Source organism: Schistocerca serialis, chromosome 4 (assembly GCF_023864345.2).
Source record: "Schistocerca serialis cubense isolate TAMUIC-IGC-003099 chromosome 4, iqSchSeri2.2, whole genome shotgun sequence".
In the NCBI taxonomy this organism is placed as follows: domain Eukaryota; kingdom Metazoa; phylum Arthropoda; class Insecta; order Orthoptera; family Acrididae; genus Schistocerca; species Schistocerca serialis.
In genome coordinates this window covers 199,200,019-199,214,850 of record NC_064641.1, presented here as the reverse complement: position 1 = coordinate 199,214,850, position 14,832 = coordinate 199,200,019, and the positions used below count along the sequence as shown (strand labels likewise).

Below are 14,832 nucleotides of genomic sequence, written 5' to 3'. Positions count from 1 at the left end.
CATCACGTTCTCTTCACCCGCTGGGTGTCGAAGATGCCTTCAACCAGACAATCGTCGAAGACGTGTTTAGAGGCAACCCAGTAAGGCTGAAAGCTTTAGACACACTGTCAAGCAGGTGCAGCAAGGTGGAGGTTCCCTGCTGTTTTGGGGGGGTATTATCTGGGGCCGACGTACGCCACTGGTGATCATCGAAGCTGCCGAAACGGCTTAACGATAAGTGAATGCCATCCTCCGACCGGCAGTGCAACTATTCGGCAGCATATTGGCGAGGTATTGAAAACGGTTGTTTATGGCCGACGTGACCCACCTACCATTATGAGGGATCTATGCCGAATCGCCGTTGAGGACCAAGAGTGCCTTGATAAACTTGTTAATAGTATGCCACGATGAATACAGGCATGCATCAATGTTAGAGGACGTGCTACTGTGTATAAGAGGTACCAGTGTGTACTGCAGTCTTGATCGCCACCTCTGACGGTTTCTCTGTATTGTGGTACAACATGGAATGCGTGGTTTTAACGAGCAATTTTTTGTACAGGTTCCGGAACTCGTGGAACTGAGGTGACGTGAAACTTTTTTTGATGTGTGTCCAATGTTCGTAATCTTTCACTTGGTGCAAAAGTAATTCAAGTAACTGGTCGAATGCGGTATCCTGGGGATGCAGTTCTTCATCGTGCAACGCTTCAGCAACAAATGTTTCAGAAATTTGGAACTGCCTTGGAATGTCATTGGTCTTTCGTCGAAGTGACTGGTGAACGGTGGAAAGAAGCTCGTCTCCTCTGGAATACGTCTAGGCCTCGGACGACTTCTGCCCTTAACCTGTTGACGAAGATTACCATTTTCACGAAGGCTTTGCTCCAGGGGACGAAAAACTTCCTTATCGGGATGGCGCCTTTGAGGTTCAAAATGGTTCAAATGGCTCTGAGCACTATGGGACTTAACTACTTTGGTCATCAGTCCCCTAGACCTCAGAACTACTTAAACCTAACTAACCTAAGGACATCACACACATCAATTCCCGAGGTAGGATTCGAACCTGCAACCGTAGCGCTTGCGCGGTTCCAGACTGTAGCGCCTAGAACCGCTCGGCCACTCCGGCCAGCGCCTTTGAGGGTACCATGCATGGTATGCACGATCAGCAGCACGAGCTGGTAATCGGATGCACCCAGCACCAAAAGCTAATCGACATATTCATCGTTTGTGTTCTCCATCGAGATGCCATCCTACATAAACTTGACAAGACCAGTTACTGGCGTGCACTGCGCTGTTAGTAGACACGTGCATGCTGTTTAATGGATCCCACTGTCATGTGATAGACTTCTGTCACGTGACAATACGATGTCTGCTTATAAATGACGAGAACTAGAGAAGGGTCCAAAAAATAGAAAAGGAACCTAACGAGGATTCCTATAATAGCCCCATGCTGGATGTGCGTTTGATGTCCCAGCAGACTATTCCGTGTCTCATTATTTTTTTGAAGTAGTAGTTTGAGGTAAACATGCAGCGTTTCGCAAGTAGGAATGCATATTGTCAGCTAGTTAACTTGCTCGGAGCTGAGAGAAAGACCACCTCACTTCACAAAATCACGGAATAACATATTAATTGTTTGAGCTGCTTGATTTTTATAGAAATTTTCTGTTAGTTTTGTACCCTTTTTAAATCATTGTTAATCATAGCGTTGTTCAGGCTAATGTAATGTTTGAAGATCACGAGAAGCTTTGCTCTGTCTTTTTGAATATTTATTTCACTCTAAAATCGTTGTCTTGGAATATCATTTAATAGGAATAGCTACTCTCACCATCCCACTGTGTGCCATTACGCATTACCACATGTAACAACTTGAATATGTATTTAGAAACAAAAATCTATCTTAGCCTGCGCCTGCTTGCTGATTGCTGTTGTGTTTTCGAGAAATCTGCAACAGCGTTGCCAAGACGCGAGTAAGTGGAAATTTTAATTAGTGCCAGATAATTGTTTTACTCTCGTTGAATGCAGATCAGTTACACCTTAGTTCACACTAGGTTCTGTAAAGTTGGGCTAAATTTCAGATAGAAACAAAATAGAGAGCAACATACAACTTTTGTCTTGAATATGTATGAGAAATCATATATTGACCTCCACGAGCAGCTTTATTCTTCACCCTGTATACATGATATATGCATCAATATTCAGTTATATTGTAAACTGTTCAATAAATTTGAATAGAAAGCTTAAGAATTGAACAATAAGAAACGTAAACATTTTGCAAATTTTTACTGTTACAGTACAGTTACGGACATAAAAGCAAACAAAATAAATTAAAAAAACTGAGAGACAGAATTATCTGCTTTGGAAGTTACCACAGTTATCCATACGATAGTGTTATGGCATATGTTCATCGAAGTTTGGGAGACCAAAGATGACGTTTTCTCTCAGAAAGGATTGTGGAAATTATGAGTACCAACTCCAGCTAAAGTGAGGATCACCTCCATCTTATATTTATCAACGGGATTAACAGAGATGGGATTGCGTAATGAGACACAGCTAACCACTCAACCTCGATTGATATGGTTAGTACATTAAAACATTATGAAAGATACTGAAAATGATAATCGTCGGCAGTGTTTTACATATGCGGTAATTACTTTCATTTTGAAGATTTCACTAAAATGCTTCAGGCGACTTATGGAACACATCCTGTAATGAGGACACTTGCCTTCCGAACTTGTGCTAGAGCCCTGCCAAAGTCTACGTCGTGTTAATTTCTGATCTCCATTAAAAATGGCTGGTTCAAATGGCTCTGAGCACTATGCGACTTAACTTCTGAGGTCATCAGTCGCCTAGAACTTAGAACTACTTAAACCTAACTAACCTAAGGACATCACACACATCCATGCCCGAGGCATGATTCGAACCGGGGACCGTAGCGCTCTCGCGGTTCCAGACTGTTGCGCCTAGAACCGCACGGCCACTCCGGCCGGCTGTTGATCTCCATTACTTCATGTTTCTTTTGCTGGGTTGAAGAGTGGAGAAGAAGAACAAGGTACTCCAAGGGCAACTTTTTTTTCAGGGTCCTATCGGTAGCGAAATACCTGATAAGGTACCATAGATAAGGGCTTTAATTTGTTATACCTGATGTGCTGGGTGTAATGAATATAAGTTCAGATAGTTTTGTGGTGCCTGATAACAACCTATTGAAGAACATTACATCAGTATTTACTTCATTTCCAGATTAATAATTGTAGATACTAGGCATTATATGTTTTATGCTGGTTAGTACGTTTAACTAGATGTGACTAGAGCCTTCCCTTGAATGCTTATTTTCTCTGGGCTGCAGTCAGTGGTAGGAGTATGGACACATAAATGCATAATGAATATTCTGTACTCCAGGTGTAGTCCTTCATAGTCGTGCAGTTATCACTTCGTAGAAAACGTGAGCTAGTAAATTATATCTTGTTTCGGGAAGAATGTTTGACACAGCCCAAAGACAACCAAAACACTGATGCGTGTACATACTAAGGTACCACATATCACAACATCTGCACCTATACTCGTTACAATTTATCTGTTTTAGTCACCTGGAAATGAGTACTCGGTGAAAACTGGGCACTAGTAGTAAATGCAGCGGGAAACAATTATCTTCCACAACGACAGCCAGTTCCACCAAATATTATCAAACGGAAAACTGATTTTTCTGTGAACCCTATTACAACTGGAAAAGATGATTGAGTTTTTCACAGAAATGTTTAGACAACGTAGTTGAGTAGGTAACTGTCTGTAAGGTTGGTATTTTTTCTAATCACTGGAGTTATTGTAACCCACAATTGGTTTTTATTTGACTCTTCGTCGGCGCTATTGCTAGCAAATCCATTGGAGAAGCGACACGCTATCGGATCAAAGGAAGCTACGGGCAAAGAGTGAGTCTGTTGTGGGATATGACCAGCGACGACCTTCAAAGCACTTGAGCAGGAAGCTCAGCGGCTGCGGTAGCTGATAATTGTTGCGCTAACTGCGGCGCATCGCTGGCTGGACTGCCTCTGTGTGTCCTTCGGTCGTCGCGGCGTGGTGCGTATTTGCCAACTGGAGCCCTAGCGAGGGCCAGCGGGCGATGTCAGGGGGAGAGCAAACAGCCCGGATGGCGGCCGTAAACGCCGGCAAACCCCAGTGCGCTGGGACTCTCTCCGTCGCTGGCTTCTCCAGTAGCGACGCGGGCAGCGCCAATTTAACTTGGACGCGGTCAGATGGACGCGCTGACACAGGAAGCCCTTCTGTTCCACGAGCGTCCCTCCACACTGACACCAGCTGAGCGTGCTGCGAGGTACAGTGCTTGTCAAGATCTAATGATCACACTGTTGGTGTTAGCGTCGAGTTAGCAATAAGGACAAGCGTCGACTTGTGCAGATGGATTAAGTCTACAGAATGGCTCATTATTAGAGTTGTGAAAGTACCTTACCCTTCCGTAGACTACCTAGATAAAAGTAGGTTATGGTAGTTTTCTTAGCAGCTTTGGCCAGTTAAGGTCGTACCAGCACTACCAAACGTTGAGTGTGTTGCATACCTATCAGGCGCTACTTCATAACGAACGCTTTCTTTACGCATGCAGTCATTGTCTCACTAGATTCTCCTAAAACCTGGAGACCTTGAACCTTCTAGAGAAGTGTGGATATATTAAGGCTGGGTAAAGTATGGAACTGTTTTGATTCACGTAGTTCTTCTCATGTCTGTCATTTAAGAATAAACACTATTTATACCAAAACTGAAATTGTCTATGTTAAATTCAGCGTTTATTTGAAAATTGGCGATTTACAACGAAACAGAGCGATGATTTAGTAAAAATTAAGAAACAATTCCGATTTATCGAATAGCGCTGGAAGGTGCAATTTCCTCAAAGAAACTGAAAATAAAAAAAACCGCAAAATGAAACTATATCTAACTTCTCTTCAATACTTCGTCGAACTTACTTAAAATATGTTTCTATTATTCGAAACACCATTATTCAGATACTAATTACAAAGTAACAAGGATAATAATGTAAAATGGTTTGTGTTTATGCGTTTAAAAATGTACTTGCATTAAAAGTAAGTAGTTTGGATACATAAAAGAGCAGAAGTTACGCGATAAACTAATTTTATTAGCTAAAAAATGCAATTTACGTTCCGTAGGGACATAAAATACACAATGGAATAACGAAGTCGAAATGGCTGCAGGAAAAATGTGAAGACATGGAAAAAAAATGATTGTTGGAAGGACAGACACAGCATACAGGAAAGTCAAAACAACCTTCGGTGATACTGAAAGCAAGGATAATAACATGAAAAACGCATCGGGAGTTCAACGGTTAAAGGCAAAAGAGAGAATGGACAGGTGGAAAGAATAACTTGAAATCCTCTACGAGGGGGGGGGGGGGGGGGGGGGGGAGATTTGCCTGATGTGATAGAAAAAGAAACAGGAGTCGATTTAGAAGAGACAGAGGATCCAATATTAGAATCAGAATTTAAAAGAGCTTTGGAGGACTTAACATCAAATAAGGCAGAAAGGGTAGACAACATTCTATCAGAATTTCTAAAATCAGTGGGGGAAGTGGGAACAAAACGACTATTCACGTTGGTGTGTAGAATGTATGAGTCTGGCGACATACTATCTGACTTTCGGAATAGCATCATCCACACAATTCCGAAGACGGCAAGAGCTCATAAGTGAGAGAATTATAGTACAATCAGCTTAACAGCTCAAGCCTCCAAGTCACTTACAAGAATAATATGTATAAGAACGTAAAAGAAAATTGAGGATGCGCTAGATGACGATCTGTTTGGCTTTTAGGAAAGTTAAAGGCACGAGGGAGGCACTTCTGACATTGCATTTAATAATGGAAGCAAGACTAAAGAAAACTCAAGACACGTTCATAATATTTGTTGACCTGTAAAAAATATTGGACAGCGTAATATGGTGCAAGATGTTCGAAATTCTGAAAAAAAATAGGGGTAAGGTGGAGGGACAGGCTGGTCATATAAAATATGTACAAGAGCCAAGAGAGAATAATAAGAGTGGACGACCAAGAACGAAGTGCTCTTATTAAAAAGGGTGTAAGACAATGTTGTAGTCTTTCGCACCTACAGTTCAACCTGTACATTGAGGAAGCAATTATGGAAACTAAAGGTAGGTACAGAAGTGGAATTAAAACTCAAGACGAATGAATATCAATGATACGATTCGCTGATGACATTGCTATACTGAGTAAAAGTGAAGAAGAATTACATGACCTGCTAAATCGAATGAACAGTCTAATGAGTACAGCGTATGGATTGAGAGTAAATCAAAGAAAGACGAAGGTAATGAGAAGTAGTAGCAATGAGAACAGCGAGAAACTTAACATCATGATTGGTGGTCTCGAAGTAGACGAAGTTCAGGAATTCTGCTACCTAGAACGTACCAAGGAGGACATCAGAAGCAGACTAGCAATGGCCAAAAAGGCATTCCTGGCCAATAGAAGTCTACTAATATCAAATATCAACCTTAATTTCAGGAAGAAATTTCTGAGAGTGTACGTCTGGAGTACAGAATTGTATGAAAGTGAAACATCGACTGTGAGAAAACCGGAACAGAAGGGAATCGAAGGATTTGAGATGTGTTGTTACGGACGAATGTTGAAAATTAGGTGGACTGATACGGTAAGGAATGAGGAGGATCTGCGCAGAATCGCAGAGGAAAGGAATATGCCGAAAACACTCATAAGGAGAAGGGACAGGATAATAGGACATCTGTGTTGTGAGGAGGACTAACCAAAGACTGCTTTTATTGGCAAGACACTTAGAAAATGTAACTACCCTTGTCCGTCCTCTTTTAGAATATTCCTTCGCGGCGTGGGATCCTTACCAGATAGGAGTGACGGAGTACATAGAAAAAGTTCAGAGAAGGGCGGAATGCTTTGTATTACCGCGAAATAGGAGAGAGAGTGTCACTGAGGTGATACAGGATTTGTGATGGACATCATTCAAACAAAGGCGTTTTTCGTCGCGGAAGAGTCTTCTCACGAAATTCCACTCACCAACTTTCTCCTCCGACCTACATAAGGAGAAACGATCACCATGATAAAATAAGAGAAATGAGAACTCGTACGGAAAGAGATAGGTGTTAGATCTTGCATCGCGCTAGGTGAGATTAGAATAATAGAGTGTTGTGAAGGTGGTTCGATGAGTCTTCTGCCAGGCATTTAAATGTGATCTGCAAAGTATACATGCAGATGTATATGTAAATACAGTCCCCTTTTAACTTAGAAGAACGAAACTCGGGTATCCAAAGAATGAAAAGGAACTGGACCCTGAGAATGTGACAATGGCATAGGACAATCCCATGATTATGTACATCGAGTTCTTACATATGTTAATTAATCAGTTAAGGTCACCCATTTATGCCACTGGGTAGTGCTTGACAACGTTTCAAACGTGAAGGTAAATAAAACGATCCTACAGTTCGTTGCAGATATTAAGCCATCATCTTAGAAGTCGTCAACAATGCCCCCGTCGCTCCCTGTGATATTGTGGGTACAACGTGATCAGCAGTAGCCAATTGTTGGAGTGGGTCTTCATGTTATTGGAGCCTCTTCCATCTGCCTACACTTGTCATGCTCTTGGTGGCTCGTTAGTGACAATACCAGCACACATAGGCGTAAGTTTCTAGCACATCACCTGAGTGCATAATGTCTCACAACCAAGTAAAGGTAAGACCGCACTGAGCGGAAATGCACTGCAACAGAGCGGCGCGGCATGACGCGGCTTCATTTAGTATACCGCATTTCAGCTGCCACGGGTCGATAATAGGCATGTAGCAAATTTTACACGTTGATCGTTCCGAACTTCCGAGAAAATTGGACGACATGGATGTGATATAATTTCTACGTTATGTGACGAAGAACGCTATAAATTTATGTGTGGAAACGTTAGTACTCTTGGATAGAATACCGATGAGAGAATATTTTGACGGTCAAATGTAGCAACAAAGCTAGAAACGAATACCGTGAATACACTAGGCCCAAAAGAATAACTAGGCACAAGAGTTTGACTGCCTCACGTGATTGTTGGCGACGAAACTTTCCCATCGGTAGCCTGTCTGAAGAGTCCTTATCTTGGTACAGCATTAGATGATCAATAAAAATAGTGTACGGTTTGTAAGTAGGCTGTTTAGGTTTTTTCATTGGTAACGCCACCTCTGTATGAAAATCACTGGCTGTGCTGTGGGCAGTCTGTGTCTGCTTTGCATTGTTGTAATACTCGCCATTGTAGTGTTGGGCAGCGGCAGCTGGCTGTGAACAGCGCGTAGCGTTGCGCAGTTGGAGGTGAGCCGCCAGCAGTGGTGGATGTGGGGAGAGAGATGGCGGAGATTTGTAATTTTTCATGAACTGCTATATTTATATATGATGATATCAAGGTAAATACATTGTTTGTTCTCTATTAATATCTTTCATTTGCTAACTATCCCTATCAGTAGTTAGTGCCTTCCATAGTGTGAATTTTTATTTAGCTGGCAGTAGTGGCGCTCGCTGTATTGCAGTAGCTTGAGCAGCGAAGATTTTTGTGAGGTAAGTGATTTGTGAAAGGTATAGTTTAATGTTAGTCAGGGCCATTCTTTTGTAGGGAATTTTGAAAGTCAGATTGCGTTGCGCTAACAAAATATTGTGTGTCAGGTTAAGCACAGTCTTGTATAAATTATTCAAAGGGGACGTTTCATATGTCGACCCTTAGCCTAGGATACCTCACTGGAATCTTCTGATTTTTTTCTTGTAGTTTGTGTAATTAGTGTAGATTTTGTTTATTGCTAGTGCGTAATTGTAGAGAGAATCTCCTTTGTAGCTGCAGTCTTTCATTGTTGTACAGTAAAGCAGTTGTGGCATGCATGTAGATTTGCACCAAGTATTTCGCAGCTGCGCTTGCAATTAACTAGATATTATTTTCAGTGCTATGTTAATGTGTTCTCTTATTTTTGATCTTCAAATTGTGTTTTTCTGTGTTGTCGTGTGAAATACTGTGACAATAATGGCGTGTGAAAAACGTAATACTAGGCTCCAAAGTAAACTGAGAAATGACAGTGAAAATGAAAGCAGTGTGTTAGCGCCACCGAGTAATGAATTAACTGATGTTCAAAGTAGTAATTTGGTAATCGTGCATAGGGAAATGGAGCGGGCGGCAAACAATGGCACGGACAGTGAAACAATTAGTGAAGAGGGAAGCATTATCGACCGATCGGTCGGCAATAGCTCGCCTCAGGAAGCCGAAATGACACGACACGATCTCGCAAATACTGTAGATTCAGGTTTTGGATTCTCACCGTTTTCTCAAATAAGTCAAGACACATTTTCTGCTGGTCAAAATGTGAATGTTGCCGGTGCAAATTCACTGCCGAAAAGCACTGAGGAACATGTTTCAGACACCAGTGCATTGTTATTACAATTAATGCAACAAATGGGACAAAAGCTTGAAAAGTTAGACACAATGGAACAACACCAGAGACAAACACAGCAACAGTTAGACACAGTGGAACAAAATCTTAAAAAGTTAGACACAGTGGAACAAAATCTCAAAAAGTTAGACACAGTGGAACAAAATCTCAAAAAGTTAGACACAGTGGAACAAAATCTTAAAAAGTTAGACTCATTGGAACAAACTCTTGAACAAACACGTGAAGACTTAACTACTGAGTTACATAACATTGAATCGAAATGTCAAAAAGTCTGTATTGACGTAAAAACACAAATTAGTGAGCATTTTCAACCTATTTTTTCGCGGCATGAAAATGCATTACGGAATCACGAAGCAGCCATAAAAGAACTGCAAACTATTGTTCATGAAAATCATGAGACCTTGCAAGCTAAATTTGACTCAGTTGCATCTATCGATTCGGTTACGCAACTTGCAAAAACTCAGGAAAACTTAAAGGACACAGTAGATACTCTGAAACTTGGTTCAGAAAAACACACTGAGGAAATAAGTACGCTATCGGATAAAGTAGCCGAACTTTCAGATCAGTTCACTAACTTATCTACAAAGGTAGATGATGATCTGAATGATACAACACCTGTAGCTTTCACTGACACAGAAGAGTATGAACAAATTAGGAAATTCAAACAAAATCAGAATCAAATTAATACGCAACACCAAAGAGAAATCCGGGAAGTACAAGATTAGCTGACACAGGTAATACAAGAATTACGTATTTCAGAGGACACTCGCGCTCCAACACGGGAAGAGGGACTTAGAAATACGGAAAAGCCGCAAAATAATAACACAGGGCATTTCGGAAGTTATGAAAGAAATTGGCAATGTGCACCGAATTTTGAGATGGAACGGCCGACACGACCTAACAATGACCGATATGCGACTCGGCGACATGATGATTTTGACTATAAGCTGTTCATTACTACACGTAAATTCAAAACATTTAAGAATTCTGGCAATGACATTCATCCACAAGCATGGCTCCATCAATTCTCTCATTGTTTTCCTCCCAACTGGTCGTTGGAACACAGATTAGAATTTATGTGTGGCTACTTAGAGAATGAACCAGCTGTAAGAATGCGATCGGTAATTCACGATTGCCACAGTGAAGGAGAGTTTTACCATGCCTTCCTCTCAGCATATTGGTCTCAAGCTACACAAGACCGTGTAAAACATAGCATCATGATGATGAAACACTTTGAACAATCTGAATTTTCCAGTCTTGTCAAATATTTTGAAGACATGTTGCATAAGAATCAATATCTTTCAAACCCATACAGCCCCTCAGAACTCATCTGCATTTGCTTACTCAAATTGCCTGAACATTTACGACATATTATTTTAGCAGGACGTTGCAAAGATGACATTGAAGCATTTCAGGGTCTGTTACAAGAACTGGAAATTGACACTGACAATCGGGGAACGCGGAAACAGGAGCACAACAATTACAGGTCACATCTGTCACAATTCCACGTTGAAAGAAATAATAACCGGACACGACAAGGCTATTCTCACAACACATATCGTGACCAAAACAGACACCACCCGTATGACAACCGTTGGCAGAGTAGTAGTAATTACAGAGAAAGATCGTATTTCCGTAGTAATGAATATGACAGAGATTACCTTAGAAACAGACAATATGGGAACCAGAATAATTATTATCAAGGGAGGCAGAATAAATTCAGGCGCAACAGTTCAACGCACAGTTACGATTCAGGGAGAAATTCTGCACCACATGACCGACAAACAAGAAACTATGTAAACTACCGACAAAACGACAGACGTGAATTTCATAAGAACTGGCGGGATTCTAACAGAGCTGGGCCCTCTCGGCAAGGCGAATTCGTAGAAGTTAGGTCTCCTAATCCCAATAACAACGCGCGCCAACAAAGAGACAGACAATGACTCGCGCCGCAGGCACCCACGTGCGCCGGCTGGCTCAGAGAAAAATAACATAGACGCTAACCTTGTAAAAAAATTTCAGTATTCTTTACTGACGTATACTGCATGATAATTGCGTTCAAGCTGAAATTCTGAGTACTAGGAAGAGTAAAGGTTTACACCACATTTCACATGTAAAACCATTTATTGAGAGATAATCTGCTTTTTAACTTAGTCTTTGTCATAAAATTTTTCGCTTCACATTACTAATATGCTTTGTCAGACTTAGAATCTGTTAACATACAACAATGTTTGACGTTAAATATCCAATCAAGAACCAAGAGAACTTATTTAAACAGAAATGACGAATGCATTGTTATAGTGAACAGACGTCACAGTGTTATTGTGTGTGTACATTCTTGCTTGTTTGTTGCACGATTACGTAACGACTATAAGGCTCACATACTTAGAACATATACTGGCACTGCTAATGAGATTTTCATGCAACATTTTGGTTTACTTGAAAATATATTCTGGATTTAAAGTACTTTCAGTGAGATACCAGATGACACAGTGGTTAGTTTATGTGACAGCTACACGATTTTATCACGACGCTACTAATGAGTGACAATATACAATGTTGCTTTTGCGGTGTTTCTGTTTTATATCTGCACAGTTTTTCTGAATTCTTCTGGAAAGCAAAACATGTTTTATTAGTAACTTTTGTGGTATAGCTACAATGAGACTGCCTTTTCCGTAGCACAACAATACGTTACAGCACAGTACTTTCCTCATCACGGCAATAAGCGTAATAACGAAGAAATTTATACGCAAAGCATTTCACTTTTGTGTATTTTGAGGTAAGTACATTGACTTCTGCAGAACGTAGCTTTCGGAGGACGATAACTACGACACTTCCACAGAATTATCTTACAGCAAGACGCACATTTAGCGCTACAGGACACGCATTTGAGTGATTTATTTTGTACTTAAAACATTTATTTTTAAAGATTTTTGAATTACAAAGAAAGTTTTCCATGATACATTTCATTCCATTGCTGTAATCTGTAACACCTGAGGGTATAATTACATTAATCCTCAGGGGGGTACACGCTTACTTTGTGTACCATGTGTGTGGCAACCACAAGGAACCCTAGCTAATATGGTATTTGCTTATACAACTTTACACATCGGTACCATATTTCTCTAACACACAAATTACACAGCCATCTGATTATTTAACTGAGAGAGACAAACATTTATTTTACTACATCAGTGACACATGTTTACGCAATCATACAGTTGGATAACTTCACACTTATGAAACTGTATTTTGTCTGTACTTTGTAAACTGTTCATATTTTTTTGGAATCATTGTGATACTATGAGAGCTTTGAATGATGTATTTGGTATGAGATCATGATTTTTAAAGTACGTTTGAGGCAGCTGACACTTTTGACATGAGCAGAGAATTTTTTTAGGCTTAGAAATTATTGGAGGAAGTTACGACGATTTTGAGATTTGACTGAAGTGTTATGATGTTATTATTACGACGACGATGTGTATTATGTTGTTGAGGAATGTTTATTATGCTATGTATTTCTCATGATGAAATATTGAAGAAGTGTCGACGAATATGTATATGTATAATGAGGTAAGGAATAATGAGTAGTGTTTAGGGACTCTGATTTATGAAAAAGTTGTTGGAAACCAAGAACCGTACTTTAAGAGTTATGAAATGTGTGTGTATATGCATGAATGTATTACAATGCAGACGAAAATTTTTTGGACACTGTTATATCAATAGCATTTTGTTTCTACAGATTTGCAACGCTCATTCTTGACCTGTGAAATATTTCTATGTGAGACTGTCACTGTAGCGGAAACTGCTGTCGTAAATATTTCCGTACGAAAGTTAAGTGACCACCTGCACGTAATGCGTTGTGGCGCCCAGCTGGGCCAGCCGCCGGAGAAAAAGCCATTAGGTGGAGAAAAAAAAAAAAAAAGAGGCCATTAACCTCGCTTCTGACATTCCTTTGTAGAAAACATCGCAAATACGACACGCTAATAATAACTTGGAAACATTCTTACATCTGCAAACCTGATAATGACAAGTGTCATTCTACGAGAATTGAGAGCTACTGACTTACGAAATGCCACACAGCTATTGAACGATATTTTTATGCTTTGTACGTAATTGCTTATTTCATTTGATATCTGGTTTCCAGCTGTGTTGTAGCATTGCTTTTATAAAATGAAATGCATTTGCTAATGTGAACACTTTCTGTCAACAGATCTATTAAATAATTATTTTATGATCCACATTCTTTAAAAAAGGAGCACTTGGAAAGGAAAGAACAATAAGAAGGAACTAGTAACAGTAACACATAATTTTCTTTTCAAGTACATGGTAATATTTCTTTTTACAATCAGTTGTTGTGGTGCACCACTTTAATTACATAGACATTAAGATGTGAATATACATTTCCCTTATCTGCATTGTTGTTTTTACTGTAATATTTTTTCTGCTTGAGCTATGTCATGTTTACGTATAAGTTACTGCTGTTTGCCTGGCATAGTGTTACTGAATTTGACTTTGTGTTACTCTGCTAAGCCAGTTTTACTACTGACTTATTTTTCTTGTTACTGTACATTGGCTCATATTAGTTGTAATGTTGAATTGCTTGGTAATTTAAATTTACTGTAGCTTGCTTTGCGATTTTCCATTTTTTTTAAGCTGTTTACATTAATTGTTTTATGTGCTGCTGCATTGCCTCATTCCTTAGTTTAGCATCTGAGCTCAGTAGATTTAAGTTAGCTTAAGAGGGGTAGACTATATAAGAAACTGACTATGGACAATATGAAAAAGATTTGGGCCAAAATGAGTATTGTACACTGACAAATCATTATATTGTAAGAAATATGAATAGAATACAGAAAGCATGCTTGGATAGGATTTTTCTGGTGGAAACAAAGGATGAAATAAGAGGAAAGATATATGAAGTTTTGGGTTGGACTGCAGTACCAAATGTTACACTGAAAATGAACCCTGTCCTTTCCTATTGGTGTTATCCCACTATGTGTTTGTGTACCCTTGAGTATTTGTTTTCTTCCTGTCTCTGTGTAGTTTCATAGAATTTTTTCTTCTTTTAATATTAAGCTACATTCACTATGATGAGGAATACTGTTATCCTCGAATATAATTGGCATTAATAATATGTTATTTACTTTGTAAAGATGTTAGATATTATTAATTCTGTTTTGTTTTAATGCTCATGTGTAAAGTTGATGTTTCAAAAGTTATTGTGATCTTTTATGTATGTACTCATGTCATAATTCCACTGATGTATATGTTAGTTCGATTCTTTTGTAAAGCCTGTACTACAGATGTTATCTGTATTGTTATGTTTTTAATAATGTATTCTGTACCTTCGTTATTGTATTATTATGTTATAAAATTGTAATTGTCACCAGTTCATGA

The 14,832-nt window shown here is 39.6% G+C and overlaps 1 protein-coding gene across 1 annotated transcript in view; it reads right to left on the bottom strand.

The window, feature by feature from the left end:
- LOC126473887 (dipeptidase 1-like) overlaps positions 1-14,832 on the bottom strand; it is an 804,013-nt gene that overhangs the window by 408,542 nt on the left and 380,639 nt on the right. The gene's annotated exons all lie outside the window — the stretch shown is intronic.